We start from the raw sequence: 10211 nt of genomic DNA, 5'->3' as shown, positions 1-10211 counted from the left end.
AATACTGCACTCACCCTCATTTATCACGCTCTAGCTTTTTTCACCCTGCTCCCAAGGCTTTCGGTTATCTCTGCAAAAATAAGAACCAGAACCTGAACCTAAATGAACCAACCGGCTGTCACTTCTTTCGCCTCCCCGCCAGGGGAAAACAGTCTTATTCCTGCTGAACGCTCTGTGTCTTGGAATCTGATCTCAGCTCACAAGCCCGCGGTGCTGTCCCTAGCTGGGTCGGCGGGTCCTGTCACCTCCAGCCGCCCGCGCCTCCTTCTCCGGCCTGGGCCTCTCCCCGCCTCCCTCCCGCGGCTCGCGTCGCCCCGCCCCAAGCCCGCGCTACCGCTACCATTATTGGTGCGCGTTCAGCCCAGAAGAACGTCCATTGGCCAGGTGCGAAGTCATTCACCCAGCGCATTCCGCCGCCCGCAGGCTTGCGGGGAAACTTCCTTATTATTGTGACGCCGAAAACGGAGAAACCCCGAGCCCGGCCAGAGGGGCTGTGACAGTCGGAATCCCGAGCTGCGGTTCGGCAGCTGCCGAGGTGCGCGGGGCGGGGGCCGGGGTTCTAGGGAGGAGGGCACCGTAGAGCTGCAGCCGTGCGGCCGCCGCATCTCGCCCGGCTCGGCTGTCGGCGCGCTGATCCCAGAGGGGCGGCTGCCGCTCTTCCCGCGGCTCTGGCGGCGCGGGCGGCTGCAGGACACCTAGCGCGACGATTTGAGACCCGGGCGCGGGCGGCGGGCCGCCTCCCTGCAGTTCTCGGGGGCTTGCCCTCTTGCTAAAGAGCCCAGCTCCGGGAAAGGATAGAAAATCCTTAAAAATGGGAGCGCCCCCTCCCCTCCCCGCCCCAATTCGGCTGCCCGCAGCCTGCGAGGAATTGCGACGCAGAAAGTCAAAAGGAGGCCCTTTTCCTTCCTCCTCCCCTGTCCCCATTTAAATTTTGGGCTCCAGCGACCTCCTTGCCGTGAGGGGCGAGGATGTTTCCTCGCGAAATGGGAGCCGGCGAGGCCTCGGCATTTCGGGGAACCTCGGCGGCCGCAAGGAGTTGGCGCTGAGGACGTGGGGCACAGCGTCCACGGTGACAGCGCCGGTGGGGCTGCGGCGGCCGGCACCACCCACCTGGCAGTGGCCGAGTCGGGCTCGCCTGGCCCCGGTCCGCCTCTTGGGCGGAGCCGGGCTGGAGGGTGTGTGTGGACACGTGTGCGCGCTTGTGTGTGTGTGTGTGTGTGCCGACACGTAAGTGCGGGGACCGGTACTGGGGTGTTGGCAGTCGGGACGGTTGGGGGCCAGTGGGACTTTGAGTCATTCGGAGTGGGCCAAACAGGACAACTAGATGGAGAATAGCATGAGCAACCTGAAACAAATGAACCTCTTAGAGACAGTACCTCCTGCAACTGTGCATTGATGCTGTGTATGCAGTGTGGGCTCTGGAGAATAAGTATTCGAACTTTGCTGGTGCTGTCTCTGTTTCTGGCTGTTTTTTGATTACATTTTAGATTTTAAATCAGTCCCATTAGAAAGTATCTTAAATTCTTAACTAAGCTTTCCAGGATTTTGCTTGCATTCCTCACACATGGAATGCGTTGGGAAAGAATATTCAAGCACTCTTCCATTTTGTGTGTGTGTGTGTGTGTGTGTGTGTGTGTGTGTGTGCGCGCGCGCGCGCGCGCCTTCTGGCTCCACAAATAGGAAACTATTTCTAGAACCTTCATTTGATGACTTGATAACATCAAGTGAGCTGATTTTTAACTCTAGACTGGGAAGAAAGAAAAATAAAATCAGAATTAACAGATAACTTTAAGTGCAATGATAAGAGACAGGGTATCATGTTTTAATAGATTACTGTGAAGTGTTCTCTCTTTTTTTTTTTTTTTTGTATTTTCCTTTACTGTGGAGGAGGAGGGAGTGACATTATGAATCAGAAAAGCAAAGTAGATAAATTACATATTTCTTGATCAAAATACATGAATTACAATTTCCACAGCATTGACCCCTATCCAGGCTGGAAACCTTCTGTAGAAGGTATAATGCAGAAATCAATGTTAGAAACCTCTTTGGCAAAACTCCATTGGCTAAGACGGTCTACTAGCATCCAGTTGTATTTGTTTTAGTGGGTAGTTGGGTTTTCTTTTTGAAAAAGAAGCAGGGATTCTAAAATGTTCCACATTCTGTGGTTAAAGCTTTTGGTTATAGCATTTCATTCTGAAGAACACATTTAAGTTGCTTAAGATTTGGATAGCCAATTAAAAACATTTCTAAACATAATGAGAGTAGCACCCCTAGTGGTGATACAAGATAGTTTTGCCCTCAGTTTCCGAATTAAAAGTAATCTGCAAACTGAATAGGATTTTCTATGTAAGAAGGTAGAAATAAAGTTATGACGCCTGTATGGGAAAACCATGCAGGACTTTTTCTTTTGAGAGACTTGAGGTGCCTCTTAGTCTCTTCTTTTTTGCATGATAGAGGGTATGGTAATGAGGAGGAATGAAAGGGGAAAAGTATTCATTTTCCCCCTACAGGGGCAAAGTAGTTATAATCTATGTGTTATACAGAAAAAGAAAACAGATGAAATTGAATTATTTTCCAGAAATTAACCTTCATAACCTAACCTAAATGGGTTAGGCTAATTAATAATGCTATTTTTACTACTCCCTATCAAATGGCAGGAATTTTATAAGGTGGTTTCTGTGGCTCAAGTTCACATTTATGTGATGTGAACTAATATCTTCAAGGTTGGTTTGAGGTTATCTGAACCAAATTACTGTCTTGAGACACAGTATTTGGGAAATATTCAAACTCAAATCATTGAAGATATCTTATTTTCAGAAGTTTACTCCTGCCTTTGTTGAGTTCTGTACAAATGTTAATTATTATTTCTTTAACTTGCAGCTCCCCAAGGTGAGGTGGAACAGTTCGGCTTCTAGTTCCAATGCCAAGCGTGTGATCTGTGGTGAGTTAACTTAATTTCTTTGAACCTCAGTTTTTCTTATCTTACAAGAGATAGTATCAAACTCAGAACTGATAAAAAGGATTAGACAAGATAATGAACGTAAAGGACTCAGGCAGATATAGCTGCCTAGAGAATAACCTTAAAAAATCTTAATGCCTTTCTTCTTCTGTGAGACAGTGCAAACAACAAGGTAAACCCAGGAGCTGGGAGACCTGGTTTCTGGTCTCTTCTTTAACCACTTACCTCTAGAAAACCAGTTACTTGGCCCATGAAGGCATCAGCTGCCATTAAAATGAGGTTAGGAATGTAAATCTCTTGCCTAGAGATTGGACCAAATGGACTGTTAAGGCCTCTTTAATAAGCTGATCTTTTTGATGATGTAACTTTGCTCCCTTTAACTTTTACTCCATTTAGAATTAATACCTCTTGGTGGCAGGGACACATGTTTCTGTGTTAGTGAACTAGTTTTATTGTGTCACAGTTAACCTAGAGGAAGGTCTGATTAACTCTGTTGAGATTGGGTCATCTAGGTCCTAGTTGTCTATAAAAACATCAACAGTGATTTAGTTAATATGAGCTTTCTGTTATGTACAACTTCCTCTTTAAAGTTTTATTTTCAAAATTAGAGACAGGGTATGGCTTGACCTCCTTTTATTTTAGAGTATAGTGCCACATTTAAGAGTATGGATTTTGAAGTCTAGTAGAAGAGATTTGAATTCTGCTTTTGATTTAGTAAGTTTCCATTTTGACTACTTATTTTATTTATTTATTTTTAAAATAGTTTTAGTTCTAGATGGACATAATACCTTTATTTATTTTTATGTGGTCCTGAGGATCGAACCCAGTGCATCACATATGCTAGGCAAGCACTCTGCCACTGAACCACAACCCCAGCCTTGGCTACTTATTTACATGTTTTTGAGTAAGTGACTTAATCTTGCTAATCCTGGGTGTTCCAAAGTGGTTATGTGAATTTTTACTCTTACCAGCAGTGTGTAAGAATTCTGGCTCTTTTCTATGTTTTGATTTGACAATGGGCAGATTAAATAATCTATATAAAATTTTTAGCACAGATCCAGGCACATAGTAGTATTGCTGTCATAGTATATGTTATTTTTCTTTATTCAGAAATTATTTATTAAGTCCTTACTGTGTGCTAGACACTAGTCTAACCTCTAGGGATAGAGAAAGGAACAAAAGAGGCTCAGTTCTTCCTTTTGGAGCTTTCATGGATAGCTAGAATTCCATCTCAATTTTAGCATGCTGGTGATTTTTTTTTCTTTCTTTTTTTAGCTAAGGATCACACCTCGGGCCTTCTTGAGTGCTAGGCAAGCACTTTGCTACTGAGCTACACTACCAGCCCATGCTGGTGATATTGGTCCACACCATTTAATGATAATTTCAGTTGTAAAAGGCATTCTATTTTTAGATCTGCTAAAATGTGGTGAGGCGTCAGTGCATTTCAGATGGAGGAAATACATTATTATTTTTTGTTACTGCATAGAGAGATTGTGGGAATTTGATTTTCTCAGATTGGCATTCAGCTCACTAGGTACCTGTCAAGCTTCTACTGTCCTCCTGCAGTCTGAGAACAGGAGATATAGAGGTGAATAAACCCCACCCCCACAAGCTTCCCATCTGCAAGGAGAGGGTATTAATGGAGAAAATGCAAGAAGTAGTGTTACTGTTTCAGCAATACTTTTCATTTTTTTATTTTGAAGTATTTGTAATTATAAAATAATGTATATGAAATATGCCTTAAGGAAAAAAAAAGACAGAAACAGAATATCAGCCTTGCTTTTGGAGCTCCTCTTTTTGTGCTCCTTCCAGTTTGTTCCCTCCATCCCTGCTGCCTCCATGATCATTGCCTTGTATTTTGTATTTATTTTTTTTCCATAGTTTTGGCATCATTAATGTATTTTTTGCCAAATAATGTTTGTTATATTTAAGGTTTGTAAAATACTCTGAATTCTGTGACTGTTTTTAAAATTTAAATATATTGATGCTTATAAATGGAGGGAATTTAATTTTTATTCATGTACAGTATTTTTTCTCTATATATACTGCAGTTATCTGTTTTTTTTATTGATGGTCATTTGGGTCTTTTAAATTTTTTCTATTTTAAATATGTTGAAATCAACATTCTCATATACATATATCTTGGTGTATATGTTCATGAGTTTTTCACTGCATGATATGGTAAGATAGCCACTTTCCATATGTGGGCACTTAACTTTAGAATTAAAAATAATTAAAATTAAGTATTATTAAAATTTTAGTTCTTTAGTTGTATTAGCCACATTTCAAGTGCTCAGTAGCCACATCTGGCTACTGACTACCATAGAGGACAAAATATATATATAAATATATAAAATTATATATAAAATATATAATATATATATATATATATATATATATATATATATATATAAATAAATAAAATTACTCTCATGGGCTGGGGTTGTAGCTCAATTTTATATATATATATATATATATATATATATACACACACACACACACACACACACACATATATACATATATACACACACACAAATAAATAAATAAATAACTTACCAGTTTTACTCATCTTTGTATTTCCACCTCTCAGGAAGTGCAGGAGCACCATAAGTTCTTAATAATTTGGATGGATTGGTTGTATGCCCACCAGTAAAATTACTATGCTATGTGGTATTCACATCTCCATCTTTACTAGATAATGCCTACTTGTTTTCCAAAGTTGTAATGACAGTTTGCACTCTCACCTGCTGTGCGTAAGAGTTCTAGCTGTTTATATCCTTGAGTTGCTGTTGTCAGACTTTACCATTGTTGCTAGGCTGTTTCAGTGTCTTTGAAGGCAGCCCATGGCTTACCCAAAATGCGAAGAGATCATTCTAGCTTCACAAAGCCCAACGCTATGTAGTGAAGAAGGTACAACCTATAAAGGGATGATCATGGGAGAGGCAGGATTGTTTGTGTTGGTTGAAAGGGTCAGAGGATCAAAGTCCAGCTAAGGTGAAGGAGAGGAGGAAACAGCAGGGAGTGGATTCACATTGTGGAAAAATTCTGTTTGCCTTTTATGTCACTTCTGCTGCTGGGAGTAAACAAAAAAAATTAAAAAAAAATTTAGTTACAGATGGACACAATGCCTTTATTTTGTATATTTATTTATATGTGATGCCGAGGATTGAACTTAGTACTTCACACATGCTAGGCAAGCACACCACCACTGAGCCACAACATCAGCCCTTGGGAGTGAAATTTGTGACAATAAAGCATGTTGTTAGAATGAATCTTTTTTGTAACTGGAGTTAATTCTGCATTGGCATTTTGGCTTCAGATTTATTTAAAGTTTAGATTTGGGGAGTACCTATAAAGTACTGAAGACTTTGACATTGTCTTTTCCTACAGTTGAAAAAAATCCCCTCCACACCTACCACCACTGAGGTATTTGCTTCTAAGCTTATTTGAAAGAAAGCTTATTTCTATTTTAAAAGAGATTAGAAGTCCTGCCTGAATGTTATTTAGGTTTCAGTGCCTTTCAAACAAAGGAATAAGAAATAGCTAGACTGTCATGTGCATATACTGATTATAAGAAAATGTTTAGGAGTTGAAGGTTCTCTTGTAGTATTCAACTTAGTAGGACTGGTAAAAAACTAGAACTACCTCCCTGTTTTTGCCCTCTTCAGAATTAAAAAGAAAATACATGCAAAAAACTTTCTCCTAGCAACCTCAAATCCCCTTCATGAAAATTATGGCAGATGGTGGAAAAGCTGTGGTGCAGATTTGGCGGAACATAGTTAATGCTAATTACTGTGAGGGAGAAAGGAGTCATATCCTCACCTTCTTTTGGGAACTGTCCTATCTGCTGAGATCTCAAAGCAGAGCACTAGGAGAGCAAGAGTAATAGTGATTACAACAGCTGACATTTATTGGTCACTTACTACTACATATCAAGTACCATACAAAGCGCTTTTTAAAAGTATGCATTTTCACATTATTTCCCACCCCATTCGCTATCATGCTTTTCTTCATTTTAGAGAAAGGGAACAGGCTTGCCCCAGGTTTTCAAGCTAGCATGTTAATTTGGGGCTTGAGCTTTAGTCCTTTTGGCCATTAAATGTATCTTGAATCTTTTGTCAAGAATAGATGAGGATGGGCTGGGGATAGAACTCAGTTGGTAGAGTGCTTGCTTCCAATGCACATGGCCCTGGGTTCAATCCCCAGCACCCCCAATAAATAGATGAGGAAAAGGATGAGAGAAATACCAAGTGTGATGTAAAGGGAAAGTCATCCTTCAAAAGTCATCTTTCATTTTGTTTTGTAATGGGAGAATAAGAGGCAGGAAATGGGGGCTGGGACTGAGGTGGTTTGGAACAGCTATGAGGAGTATAGTCCTATTAGAGTATAGTCCTAAGAAATCTGGGGCAGATTTCATAATTGTGTATTTTGAAAGAAAATAGAAGACTCTAGGAGCAAGGGAGAGAATAGTGAGTATGGGAAAGTAGATAAGAGAGACCAGGAGGTCAAGAATGCCCAGTGATATAGATCCTTGTTGAACTTAAATCTTTAATTTATGGACACCAGCAGCTACCAGATTTGTTTTGATTACAAGTGAAGGAAAGTCAATTTTTTGCAAACTTAAGCAACAAAGGTGGTTTATTTGACTCTTTCTCTCTCTCTCTCTCTCCACACACACAGTTGATTCTTATTATTTGCAGTTGTTATGTTCCATAAAGTTATTATGAACACTGCCTTAGTGATACAGGGCCATTGCTTCTTGACAGATACAGGGATAAATTGCTGCAAACCTCTGGTCACAACATTTTTGTCAACAATTAAAACATTACCTTGCTTTCTATGTGCCTTAGTCTAGGCACCTTATTCAGTATATGTTATTTACAAAATTGTATATTTCTTTAATAAAAAACGATTTGAGAAAGGTTTAACTTCTTCCTGACCCTGTATAAGTGACAATAAATCTTTTTAGCCTTTAGTTCATATCAGTGGTGTTTGCTGTGCTTTTTTTGTTTTTTATTGGCTCTGATCCATGAGTTCACAGATACAGCTGCTTTTCCATTTTTTCTTTAGCTTTTCTATAATTTCATCATGCCCTGTAGATGTTACTTTGGCACTTTCCTGAATGTCCTCATGTACATGTGGGCAGATTTCCCCTTCCTTTTTTGGATGTACCCATTACTTATTCATTAACATTGAGCTCACAGCCAATGCTATAATTCATGCATGAAGGAAATTTATCTAACACACATTTTCTCTTTAAGGCATATCAGCCTTCTTGCACCTAAGAACATTAGAGAACACTGTACTTGGGGTCCATTTTTTTAATTTAAAAATCAGCAAAACAGAAACACAGAAATAATTTAAAAAATGCAGCACTATTTAAATAGCCTACAAAAATATTTGTTTTATACTGTGAGAGTTGGAACAAGAGGGCAAGATTGCCTTGTTCACCTTTAGCCAGGAATGGGTGTGTAGGGTGATTCAAATTTTTAGCTTCTCTGTGCATGTCTGTGAATGACTGAAAAAGCACTCTAAATATTGGTTTTGGGGTTATAAATAAATTTCATTGAATACGCAAATTCACCAGTATGGAATCCATCAATAATGAAAATCAGTTAGACTTAAAGTAAATAAAGATGATGGTGCCTGGTACCAGGCAGGAGGAGGATTGAAGTTTGAATCATAAAGGAATTCTTTCTCTTATCTGAATGTCTGTGAATGGTACCATGATAATCTCCATGTGATGAGGAAGGTACTGGTAGTAGGCTACCACTAGTAGCCTCAGTTATCCTTCAGAGGCAAAAGGTAGTCTCTTGCTAGAGCTTCATAGAATGTAATATGGGGAGGACTCTAGTTCAGTTGGGAGTGTGAAGCTATTCCTGTACCAATTGCTATGACTTAGCGGTGGCATTCTTTTATTGGTTTGACATGGCCCATGGCTGTGTCCTAAAAATGGTAATCTCTGGTTGGTTGGATATGGGTTGTGTGCTAAGGCATAGGAGTGGCTTTTCTGATTGGCTTGGTCAGGGTTATGCCCCTCCCTGTTCAACAGGGGATTGTTTGACACTAAAGAGAGACTTGAGAGATATGAACAGAAAAAAACTAGTAGATAATATACATATGAGGAATTTTTTAAAAACTAACTTTGATTGTTTAGAAAGAGGAACCATATTAAGATGCAGCTTTCTTTTAAATGCATTTCAGTTTAGTCATAGGGTACAAAGTTTCAGTTAGACAGGAAGAATGTTTTTGAGAGTATTGTACAGCACCGTGACTAATTAATACAAGTATTGTGTACAGTCAGCTCTTTTTATCTGTGTGTTCTACATTTACAAATTAAACCAATAGTGAATAGAGAAGACTTAAAAAATAATTGTGTCTGAACTGAACATGTACAGACTTTTTCCTTCTTGTAATAATTCCCTAAATAAAACAAGTAATTTATGTAGCATTTACATTGTATTAGGCATAAGTAATCTAGAGATGATTTAAAGTATATTGGCGGATTGCTTTGGTTATATACAAATATTATATAATTTTTTATAAGAGACTTGAGGATCTGTGGATTTTGGTATCCTGGAGGTATAGTACTGGAACCAATCCCTCACAGATACTAAGGGATAACTTTATTTCAAAATTGTTGAGAAATTAAAATTCTAATGTTCTTACCACAAAAATGGTAATTATGTGAGATGATGGATAGGTTAAGTAGCTTGATTAACCATTCCGGAACATATATATGCATATATACACATATGCATATGTATATGTGTATATATATCCAAATATCACATTGATTATACCCACTAAATATATACAATTACTTTTCAGTCAAAAGCTCAGAAAATGCATTTTAGTCAGGGCCTTTTACAGTCTGTATATCTCTGCTTTTATTGGTTGCTGCCATTTTTGTTCAGTATAAATATGCCACTGTGGACATTATTTGCAGGTCTTTGTGTACACATACAGTCAGGGCTTCTTGGTACCATAGTTTTAGACATATTGTTTATACTTGGTTTAATCTTATAGCTGCCTAATCTCATATCTATAAATTCTGATGAATTTCACTCATAGAGGGCAAATTTATTTTAAAGTTTTTAGGACATTCTGGATTGTATACTGACTACAGCTTGGTCATTCCACAAATATTTGTGTTGGGGTATTGTAGGTGATATATAAATCTACTGGGTGACAGTGTAGCCCTGTGGACAAATGTGGACATTTATTTGCATCAGGCTTAGATTTACAG

The 10211-nt window shown here is 39.2% G+C and overlaps 1 protein-coding gene across 2 annotated transcripts in view; it reads left to right on the top strand.

Moving 5' to 3' along the window:
* The first annotated feature begins 399 nt into the window (after positions 1-399).
* The window catches only part of HERC3 (HECT and RLD domain containing E3 ubiquitin protein ligase 3), a 135787-nt gene continuing 125975 nt past the window's right edge, over positions 400-10211 (top strand). For both annotated transcript variants that reach the window (XM_081303808.1, XM_081303807.1), the window contains exons 1-2: positions 400-535; positions 2881-2941. The gene's annotated coding sequence lies outside the window, so the exon portion shown is untranslated. The remainder of the gene's footprint in view (positions 536-2880; positions 2942-10211) is intronic.

Source organism: Spermophilus citellus, assembly GCF_964194105.1.
Source record: "Spermophilus citellus genome assembly, chromosome: 8".
Classification (NCBI taxonomy): domain Eukaryota; kingdom Metazoa; phylum Chordata; class Mammalia; order Rodentia; family Sciuridae; genus Spermophilus; species Spermophilus citellus.
Note: the sequence above shows the minus strand (reverse complement) of the source record. Positions and strands in the feature narration are given on the sequence as shown.